Genomic DNA, 11,943 nt, shown 5'->3' with positions numbered 1-11,943 from the left:
TGCCCTCAAAATTTGCACCTGAAGTTAGTCACTCTGAGCCCCAAACCCTAATTCCAGATCGAAACCTGAGTTCCTCACGTCTGAGGGGCAGGCGGCTCCCAGCAGAGTGGAGAAGCAGCAGAGCCTGGCACAGGGGTGTCCCCGCTGAAACGGGGACCATGGGGACCCCGCTGAAACGATCCCGGACAGCTGAGTCCACCTTTCTCTGGTTCCTTCCACTATTTGAAAGTGAAACTTGGAAAAAGCAATCCCAGCAGACTCTGCCCTGTCCTCTGGACAGTCACCCAGCGATCACAAAGGAAACAGCATGATCAGAGCAGCAAAAGAGAGTAGATACAAGTAAGCTGAAACCACCCTGAGCGGGACAGATAGACTCACAGACTCGGTAACCGTAATTTGGACAAGTGCTGCACTCCGGGTTGGCTCCTAACCTCGGCAGTGGGGACTATGTGTGTGGCACAGCCAAGAGTACTAGCTGGCCCCCTGCCTGGTCTGTGTGCACCAGGGGCTCACTGCTGAGACGATCAATGTCAGCCGGTAAACTGCACCGGAACACAGCCCCCAGTGTGGCTGTTTTCTCTTCTTCCCCAACAGATGACCCAGGAGCTCCCCACAACCTGGCAGCCTCAGGAGCTTCCACAACCAGCTCCAGGACACTGGCCCTGCCCATGCTGAATGGACAGTGCCCTAAGGCTTGTTAAGGCTTTATATCACCCATGGCCTGGGTACAACCATTCAGACCCCTCCCTGACAGGCTGCAGTGAACACCAGGAAAGGCTGGTCTCCAAAGAAAAACCAGGGAGACTGGCAATTCCTCTCCTGCCCCTCCCTCACCTGCAGTTTGCTTACTGAGTAAAGGGCACCTGTGTTCCCCCAGTTTTCTCTGCCAGAAACTTGAGAGGCATTCTTCATACCCCACTCTCCCACGCAGTCTACTTCCAAAAAGTTCAAGATTTTTCACAAATTCACGTCGACGGCCAGCACCGACTTCCAAGCCACCCTCATTTCTCAGCTGCCTCAAGCAGTGGTCTCCTCGTGGGTCTCCCCACCCCCACCCCACCTCCAGCCTCGCCTCCTCCAGTTCATTTGCCTTCCGAGGTCATGATCCTCTCACATCGTCTCTTGTCAACTCTCTGGCTCACCCCTCAAGGGACCTCCCCGCTTAACCTCTCCTCTGTGGCTCCCAGGCCTCCAACGTCCTCTCTGACCTCATCCCCTGGTTCTCCCAGGTGCTCCCTTACTGGCCTCAGGTGAGATCCTCCAGTTCCCCGAGCCTTCCCAGCCGAGGACCTCCTCACCAGCCACTGGATGCTCCTGCCCGCCCCCTCCTCCCCCAACCTCCTCACGTCCAGCTCTCACCTAAAATGACCTTGCTCGGGGGACCCTTTGCTGACTTCCCGATCCCCATTGTGGGCCCCACACACATGCTTCTGGGGTTTTGGTTGCACCCTGTCTCCTCCACAGCCCTGACCTGTGCTCAGGTGAGGAATGTCTGGGGAATCCAGGAGAGGAGCCACTGTGTGTCCTGTTCAGCTGTCCAGCACGTAGTAAACACTCAATAAACATTACTTGAGCTCATTTTCAGGAATCTCTTCAGCAGCGCATGGGCTACTCAGCCTCGCCCATTTTCAGAAAACATTTTAGTCCACAGAAACACAAAGACCGTTAACCCTGAAAGTCAGCCCCTGGACAGATGCAAGAGCCACACCATCTGCCCCTCTTTTTTCTTATCTACCCCAGAAATAAACGCATCACTGAGTACAGCCCTGGCCAGAACCATCAGCTTCAACCACTTCTGATGCTTCCTCAAGCCTGCCCAGTGTCGGGGGTTCACAGTAAAGTGACTTTCCTAGTGTCTCTCACACCTCACTTCTGCCTGGCGGTTGTCATTATTATCCTCATTCTACAGTCGAGGAAATCAAATCTCAGACTGACAACCACACACCCAGCAAATCTCTCAACCTGCGTTCACTCTGGGTTGTTCTGAACAGCCTGTTATATTTACCTTCATGGAACAAGGACTGACCGACCCGCTGATGCCTGGGATGCTTGGTTTCTGCCCGAAGTCTGGCATGAGCTGTTACCCAGAACTTCTGGATATACCCGAACACAGCCCCCTTTGGCATCCCACAAAATCCCATCTTTGCTAATATCTACTTACACTCAGGAGTATTTGGAGAATCCACATTAACACAAAAGTACCTAATTAGATGAGAACAAATATTAGCCTCCGGGTCTGCCTAAACTTCAGCCCCACTACCTCCACCAATCCTTTCCCCACAAGGAGATTTTTCAAGGCCTGAGAAACATTAGAGGAATTTTATGAAAACTAAATTTGACTGAATACCTACTAAGTGCCAGGAACTGAGTCACACAAATCGAATTTACGCCACATCATTTTCACACATGCACACAGACATGAAGTAAGTTAAGAGCCCTGCCACTGAGGACACTTAGTCCAGGCCCCTCACAGAGGACGGAGGGCTAGAGATGCAGGGAGGCTGCCCCACCCACCACCTCCAGCCCTCAAACCCCGCCCAGCTCAGCCCCCTGCTCCACACACAACTCCACAGGAAGCAGGAGCAAAAAGGGACCTTGGACTCCACAATGCCACAAGATGATCTGGCCGGAAAGCTTATCTCACCCTGAATGCCAGCCCTTTGATTCCATACTGGGAGGGGAAGAGCAGTAGGGATGACAAAGTACAGGGAAGATTTTCTGGAAGCACACTGGAAGGACACTGGAACACACTGGCAAGATGGATATCAAACAACATACTTCACTGCCCTCTCCCAGACATCAGGGTCATGTTCCAGCCGCTTTAACAAGAAAGGCTGCTCCCTAGCCACAGATGATTTTTCTTTCTCAAGGTATAAATTATCCTAATGCTAGTGGGGTTAATAGTTTACTTTCTTCTGTAACAGCCACATAGTACCTCTTATCTTTAATTCGCTTCAAGTGCTTTCAAAAGAGTTTCAGATAAACACCTAAGCCATAAAGCAATGGTGATATAAAATGAACTGTGATTCTTAAAATGTTACAGTGCATAAATCACAGCAAGATCTTTTTCAACCCACTGCCTAGAGTAATGAAAATAAAAACAGAAATAAACAAGTGGGACCTAATGAAACTTAAAAGCTTTTGCACAGCAAAGGAAACCATAAACAAGATGAAAAGACAGCCCTCAGAATGGGAGAAACTATTTACAAATGAAGCAACTGACAAGGGATTAATCTCCAAAATTTACAAGCAGCTCATGCAGCTCAATAACAAAAAAACAAACAACCCAATCAAAAACTGGGTGGAAGACCTAAATAGACATTTCTCTAAAGAAGACATACAGATGGCCAAGAAGCACATGAAAAGCTGCTCAACATCACTAATTATTAGAGAAATGCAGATCAAAACTACAATGAGGGGGCTTCCCTGGTGGCGCAGGGGTTGAAAGTCGGCCTGCCGATGCAGGGGACACGGGTTCCTGCCCCAGTCCGGGAGGATCCCACATGCCGTGGAGTGGCTGGGCCTGTGAGCCATGGCCGCTGAGCCTGCGCGTCCAGAGCCTGTGCTCCGCAACAGAAGAGGCCACAACAGTGAGAGGCCCGCGTACCGCAAAAAAAAAAAAAAAAACTACAATGAGGTATCACCTCACACTGCTCAGAATGGCCATCATCAAAAAATCTACAAACAATAAATGCTGGAGAGGGTGTGGAGAAAAGGCAACCCTCTTACACCGTTGGTAGAAATGTAAATTGGTACAGCCACTATGGAGAACAGTATGGAGGTTCCTTAAAAAACTAAAAATAGAATTACTGTATGATCCAGCAATCCCACTTCTAGGCACATATCTGGAGAAAAACATAATCCGAAAGGATACATGTACCCCAATGTTCATTGCAGCACTATTTACAATAGCCAGGACATGGAAGCAACCTAAGTGTCCATCAACAGATGAATGGATAAAGAAGATGTGGTACATGTATACAATGGAATATTACTCGGCCATAAAAAGGAATGAAATAGTGCCATTTGCAGAGACGTGGATGGACCTAGAGATTGTCATACAGAGTGAAGTAAGTCAGAAAGAGGAAAACAAATATCGTATAATATCACTTATATGTAGAATCTAGAAAAATGGTAGAGATGAACTTATTTGCAAAGCAGAAATAGAGTCACAGACGTAGAGAACAAATTTATAGTTACCAAGAAAGGAAGTCGGGGTGAGATGACCTGGGAGATGGGGACTGACATATATACACTACTATGTTCAAAATAGATAACTAATGAGAACCTACTGTATAGCACAGGGAACTCTACTCATTGCTCTGTGGTGACCTAAATGGGAAGGAAGTCTAAAAAGGAGTGGATATATGTATACATATGACTGATTCACTTTGCTGTACAGCAAGAAACTAACACAACATTGTAAAGTAAATATGCTCCAATAAAAATTAATTTTAAAAATGTCATAGTGGATGGAAAGAATTAATCCCCTTTTTTCTTAAACATGCAATCGGTACAGCTTATTTTACTTGACACTGTTAAGTTGAAGTGTTCACTGGATTAATTTACACTGTAGGAAAAGTTTAAACAACTCCTTTGATACTTATTTTTTTAAAAAATAGGAGCGCGCGCACACACACACACACACACACACACCAGGCAATGATTTTATTCCAACGTTAAAGTGTTTCCCTCCTTCTCTAACAACAATGACCCTGGCTGGTGGACTAAGCTCTGCCCTGGAAGCCTGCTGAGCAGAGCCCCAAGGGCACAATTGGGGCCATGACCTTCCTCTGAACCTGCACTTCTGCCCCTCTGCTGAGGAAGGACAGCCCCTCCCAGAATAGGCTGTCATCTCCAAAACTGAAATATCCAACCAAAGGTGGCTCACAGACTTCCTTAGGCCCCTTACTCATTCCCAAGAGTGGGTGCTGCCCGGGCCCACCCAGAGGTTGGCTGCAGAACCCACCTGGACCATAGCACCTACCCCACCACCCTCTGAGTAGACAATCTACTCTGCTTCCAAAGTCTGAGATTCCTGGGGACATAAAGACGCGTCACTCCCGCCCGAGCCCTGAGATGTATAAAGGTAAAGGAGGGAGACTGGGGAGAAAGACATTCTTATGGAAAATGTAATATTTTATTACATTAATGAATAAACAAAAGATAATAAGAGATTAAAAGGAAAGGAAACACAAAGATAGTATAAGAAAGGAAAGAGGAAGGAAGGAAGGAAGGAAGGGAGGGAGGGAGGGAGGAAGGGGAAAGAAGGAAGGGGTAGGATCCCCCTGGCATTCAGCCCTGGCACATCTGGGACAGGACACCTGAATGAACACATCTGCCCAGAGTGTCTCAAGCACGTTCCCTAGTCACTGAGATGTCAGTGAATTTTGCAGAGAAAGTTATTGTACTGCCCACATGGGTGACCCACTCAGCAACCTGGGAAGTATTTACTCAGTCTCTCAATCCCATAGGTCAGGCCCACCCACAGTCAAGAGTTAATCAGGCAAGTCTTGCTCGGAGGGATTTGAGCGCCAACGTACAGGAAAGGCCTGGAGTTCTGGCGCTTTGGCCTCTGTCCCTGAGAGAATCAGAGGAGAGAGACCTGGCAGTAAAGGCAGGAGAGGCCCTGACAACCCTCAGAGGCCGATTCCAACAGCCCCCAGGATGCCCGCCCTGTTCCTTCATGTCAGGAGACTTGTCTCCACAGGCTGAGCTGCAGGCTGAAGCCCTGCGGCTGGGCCCTGCTCTCTAATGAGTGTCACCAACTACTCAGGCACACTGTTCACCCAGTGCCATTTTACTCTGAACGTTACATACTTTATTATAATCCTCAGAGGAAAGTTTAACTTTGCTCATTTTACAGCTGGGAAATAGAGGTTCAACAATATTAGGGAACCTGCCCAGGGTCAGACCTTTGTGTGTCAAACCCACAGGCTCCACCCCACCCCCCAAAAAAGCTCAGCTGAGCTCTAACCAGGGACCACCAGGTAGGGGTGAACCAGCCCCAGGGGTGCTCCAGGGATCTGGGGGCAGGAGGGGAGGCAGAAGAAATATTCAAAGTTCTGTTATAAATGCTTTAGTTTTATCTCTTTCCATGTGTTACTTGTGTTTGTTTTTATAATCTGTACAACATTTGTGTGTATTTGATAGCTGCATGTTCAAAATATATTACCAGAAGGAGCGGGTGATCCAAAGAGGTTGGAGACCCAAGCTCCAAACTTCCAGTCCAGAAATCCTCTCTAAAGCAGCAGGTGTCAGAGAGGGAAGCAGCAGAACCACCTGCAGCAGCTGCCTGGGAGGCAGCCCAGGAAGAGGGTGCTACCTGGGTGGGAGGAGCCCAGGGGCCAAGAGAAGCGTTGCCCCGCTGGATCAGCCCAGATTCCACCGGGTTCTGCTGCCCCCTTGTGGCCAGCGGGGTGGACTGGCAGAGCGCTTCCCGGGTGGAGACACTGAGGGAAGGAATGGAGCAGCAGACAAGGAATCTTAGAAAAGTGGACCGGAACACAGGAAACCAGACACAAAAGACTGCACGCTACAGGATCCCTGATATACGAAGTTAAAGCACAGGCAAATGCGTCTGTGGTGGCAGAAGTCAGATGGGTTCCCTGCCTTGCTAAAGGGTAGTTAGGACAGGAAGGGACACCAGGGAGTGTCCTGGGGTGGGGGGACTTAATTCAAATATTTACTGACTTACTGAAGAGTTAGCTCTTATTCATTTTATCTATTATTTTTATTTTATTTATTTATTTTTTATAAAATAGTGTTTGTTTTAAGAACAAAACTGAATTCCCACAGGACAGTGCTGGGACAACGACAGCATCTCCATCCAACCCAGTCCCCACTCACTCGACTATCCCACGACGCTCCCCAATCGCATTGCTCCCTGAAGCCTGAGAAGGTGAGGATCTCCCCCTTCATGGACCCCTCCTCGCTAACCTGTGTGTGCACGCGCGCGCACACACACACACACACACACACACACACACACGTACATCCTGACTTTGCAAAAGGCCCAGCCTTGGCTCTGCCATTTCCCCCAAATCAAAAGCTTTCCTCCTCCACCTGCCCCCTCCCCTTTCACCTCTCCTGGCATCCGTACTAAAAGGCTATAGGACACACTCCCTACACTCACCGGTTCAGTGGGCATTTATTGACAGCACCTCGGGAAGAAAAAGGAAGTCTCTTGCTTCAGGCAGCCTCACAGCCTGGATGCATGACAGAACAGAAGAAGTGGAGAAAATCACAAAACATGAGACCCCTCAGGTACACCAAAGATAAAACACAGCTAAGGGAGGCCCTGGGCCGTCAGTTTCAGCTCTGGCTCCCCTGGGGAAATTCCGAATTCCTGGAACGAAGCTGAAAATGGCTGGTGGGAGCCTGACCTCTCTGGGGAGACGTCTTCCTTGCTGAGAAGGCATTGACTCAGAGAGCTGGAACCAGGGCTTCAAAGGTAGAGGGAGGAGTTGAAGGCTGAATCCCAGGAGGCTGGAAGATGAGGGTGAAGCTGGAGACTCCACCCTCCAGCTTGTGCTGAGGAAGAGCACAGTCCTGAGCGAGGGGGGAGGGATCTCCCCACCGCCCCTCACCCAGCGCCCCCAGCCCATGAGAAACTCAGCTCTCGTCCAGCCCCTGCGAGGACTGGGTGAAGGGAACAGCAGGGGATTCTGAGGCACTGGGCAGCCTTTACCCCCCCACACACACACACACCCCAGACCTGAGGGGACAAGGGGAGGACCCCAACACTGACAGGGAAGGAATGTGAGAGAAGCACCCCATCCTCTCTCCTTCCACAGCAGGTCTCCCCCTGGTGCCTCCCACTAGCCAAACCCGGTGAGACGCCGCCAGCAAGTCCCCCCTCCCAGTGATCAATCCAAGGAGGTCAGTCTCCCAGTTTACAAAGCAGGGTAGGGAAGAGTGAGAAAGGATTGGGGGGGGAGGTGCAGATGGAGAGTAACACAACAAAGGACAGAGAGGCCTGGGGGAGGGGGTAACATGAGAATTGCCACCCTGATGTCTCTACCACAAGCACCTTCCCAGGTGACCCACCTATTGCTTCTGCCAGAAGACAACCCTCCCCCCACAAAGATATCGACATACTCCTTTCCCCAAATAGCTGACTCCAGTGAACTCCCAGGCTCTTCCCCATTTCTCTCTGCAGGTGTCCCTCTGTCGCCTGAGGACTTCCCTGCCCCACCTGCCTGCTCAGGGAAGCCCAGTGCCTCAGCCCCCTGCTATCAGGTGTCAGGTAGGAGACCCAAAGGGATACTAGAAAATTCTAGTTCACATCCAGAGGTTCAAGTTGTCCACTGCCCCTGGTCACCATTTCCCACTCTATCCCTTCCCTCCTCGGAAGTGATACCTTCTCCTTGGCTAAAAATGCAGAAGAGCAGGCTGCCTCGCCCCAAGGCGACCTACCCTTCCCCGGCCTTGGTCTTTCCCGTTTGCTTCCCTCACTGCAGGGTGAGGGTCCCGTGTCACCCTGGAGCTGCACCCAGCACAGGTATGCAGTTCCTCTCCCAGGGGCCAGGCTCCGCCACTGCTTCTGAAGAGCCACACTTCCACCTCCTGGCAGGAAGGGGTCAGCCTGCTTGTCCCTTCCCACAACCAAGACTTGGACATAGGGGTCTTCCCTGGTGGTGCAGTGGTTGAGAGTCCGCCTGCCGATGCAGGGGACACGGGTTCGTGCCCCGGTCCGGGAGGATCCCACATGCAGCGGAGCGGCTGGGCCTGTGAGCCATGGCCACTGAGCCTGCACGTCCGGAGCCTGTGTTCCGCAACGGGAGAGGCCACAACAGTGAGAGGCCCACATACCGCAAAAAAAAAAAGCTAAAAACAATATAATTAACTCTTCATACCCAGATTCTAGAATTTTCAACTTCGTCACTTTTGCTTTATCCATCCCTCTTTTTTCCCTGAAGTATTTTAAAGCAAATCATGGTCATTTTGTCATATTACCCCCACAAACTTCAGTGTACTATTCTAAAAAATAGTAAATTTTCTGACATAATCACAATGTCCAGATCACAGCATTAACAGTAACTCCTGTGTCATCTTATTCCCAGTTCATTGAAGAAACTGCCTTTTCCCCATTGTATGTTCTTGCCTCCTTTGTCATAGGTTAATTGATCACATAAGCATAGGTTTATTTCTTGTGTCTCTGTGCTGTTCCATTGATCTGTGTGTCTGTTTTTGTGCCAGTACCATTATGTTTTGATTACTGTAACTTTGTCATATAGTCTGAAATCAAGGATTATGATGCCTCCAGCTTGTTCTTCCTTCTCGAGATTGTTTTGAATATTCAGTATCTTTTGTGTCTCTCTACAACTTTTAGAATTATTTTTTCTAGTTCTGTGAAAAATGCCATTGGTATTTTGATAGTGATTGCAATCTGTAGATTGCCTTGGGAGTATGGTCATTTTAACAACATTAAATCTTCCAATCCATGAGAACAGTGTATCTTTCCATTTATTTGTGTCATCTTCAATTTCTTGTCATCAGTGTCTTATAGTTTTCTGTGTACAGGTCTTTTACCCCCTTAGGTAGGTTTATTCCCTGTTGGTGAGCTGGGACTTTTACCTGGGACTTTCAGCTCTCCATCACAATGTCACTGGAAACCAAATGGAAGCAGTAATAATGTGTTTCACACTCTCCCAGTCAATGTGTGTTAGAAGAGGCCTAGCAGGTAGCCCGAACTCCCAACCCTATCCAGCACTAGCAAGATGTCAACAGAAGCCAAGTGAGGAAACTGGGCTTCTACCTCCACCTGACAACAATGAGGCAGCACCCTCTTTCCCCCACTGGCACAGCATCAGAGGATATCCGTTAAAATAGATTTAGATAAAATCCAGAGTCTCATCACGTAATACCCAAAATGTCTAGGATACAATAGAAAAGCACTTATACCAAGAACCAGGAAAATCTCAAATTGAATAAGAAAAGATACTCAACAGACACCAACACTCAAGACGACCTAAATGTTGGAATATATGATATATATTTACAACAGACAAGTATTTCAAAGTAAATATTAAAAATGCTGCAACAAGCAAGGACAACCTCTTTTTTAAAATATTTATTTATTTATATATTTACTTGGCTACATCAGGTCTTAGTTACGGCATGCAGGATCTTCGTTGTGGCACGTGGGATCTTTAGTTGTGGCATGTGGAATCTTTTTAGTTGCAGCATGCAGGATCTTTAGTTGAGGCATGCAAACTCTTAGTTGCAGCATGTAGGATCTAGTTCCCTGACCAGTGATCAAACCCGGGCCCCCTGCATTGGGAGCGTGGAGTCTTAGCCACTGGACCACCAGGGAAGTCCCTAGGAAAAACTTTCTTGAAACAGATGAAAAAATTAATAGTCTTAGCAAAGAAATAGAAGTTATAAAGAAGAACCAAACAGAAACTTTAGAACTTAAAAATACGATAATCAAAATTTAAAACTCAATGGATTGGCGTAACAGGAAAGTGGAGAAGACAGAGGAAAGATTCAGTGAATTTAAAGGTAGATGAACAGAAATTACCCAATCTTGGCAACTGAGAAAAAATAGACTAAAAAATGAGCAGAGGTTCAGAGATTTATGGGACTGAAACCCATTTTTAAATTGTCATTATTGAGTTATAAGAGTTCTTTTTTAATTTAATTTTTATTTATTTATTTTTGGCTGCATTGGGTCTTCGTTGCTGCGTGTGGGCTTTCTATAGTTGTGGAGAGTGGGCCTACTCTTCTTTGAGGTGCGCGGGTCTCTCATTGCTGTGGTTTCTCTTGTTGCAGAGCATGGGCTCTAGGTGCGCGGGCTTCAGTAGTTGTGGCACACGGTCTCAGTAGTTGTGGTTCATGGGCTGGAGAGCACAGGCTCAGTAGTTGTGGTGCGCAGGCTTAATTGCTCCATGGTATGTGGGATCTTCCCGGACCAGGGCTCAAACCCGTGTCCCCTGTATTGGCAGGCAGACTCTTAACCACTGCACCACCAGGGAAGTCCCAAGTTATAAGAGTTCTTTATATATTCTGGATACAAGTCCTTTATCTGATATATGATTTTCAAATATTTGCTCTCATTCTGTTGCTTGTCTTTTCACCTTCTTGAGGTGCCATTTGGAGAGCAAATGTTTTTAATTTTGATGAAGTCCAATTTATTTTGTTGCTTGTGCATTTGGTGTCATATGTAAGAAATCATTGTCTGACCCAAGATCTTAGGCAGAGATAAGGCACGAAGTGGGCTCTGCACCTTCCTGACATTGTCCTTAAACTCAGTTTCTGCCCACCACCCTCTGGATTCCCCTGCTACCTAACCACTCCTTCTCTGTCTCCGTTACCATTTCCTCTTCTTTCTCTCAAGTCGCAGCCTAGTGCCCCAGCCTACTTTTCCACAAAAGGTGTGAGGTCAGGAAGATGGCGACCCTGATTCTCAGGGTTGGTGAGAGTAAGGGCATGTGCAGACACTACTACCAAGAATATAAAGTCCTGCACTGCTTTCTGGAGAATGACACTTAGGTACCAAAATCTTTAAAAATAAGTCTATCCTCACTTGGAGCCTCCTTCTGCAGGGAAGAGAATCAGTCTGGAATTTACTAACATTGTTTTGCTTTCACTGAAGTTTTTGATGCCTACTCTCTATTTACAATCAGACAGAAAAAGATTCCCTTTAAAACCTAAGTTTAAAAATGGGCGGAATTCCCTGGTGGTCCAGTTGTTAGAACTCGGTGCTTTCACTGCCGAGGGTCCAGGTTCAATCCCTGGTCAGGGAATTAAGATCCCACAAGCTGCTCAGCAAAGCCAAAAAAAAAAAAAAGGGAGTAGACTGTTTAAATATATAAAACATATTATAGTACTTGTGGTGTGCAGGTATGGTGTGGGTGGTCACAAATGACTGTAGTTTTAGAAAGATGTAACTAGTGCTAGACACTGTGTATTTAACTACAGTGAATGTTTAAAATATGT

The sequence above is a fragment of the Pseudorca crassidens genome, chromosome 10 (genome assembly GCF_039906515.1).
Source record: "Pseudorca crassidens isolate mPseCra1 chromosome 10, mPseCra1.hap1, whole genome shotgun sequence".
Taxonomy (NCBI): domain Eukaryota; kingdom Metazoa; phylum Chordata; class Mammalia; order Artiodactyla; family Delphinidae; genus Pseudorca; species Pseudorca crassidens.
This window is presented reverse-complemented; position numbering follows the sequence as displayed.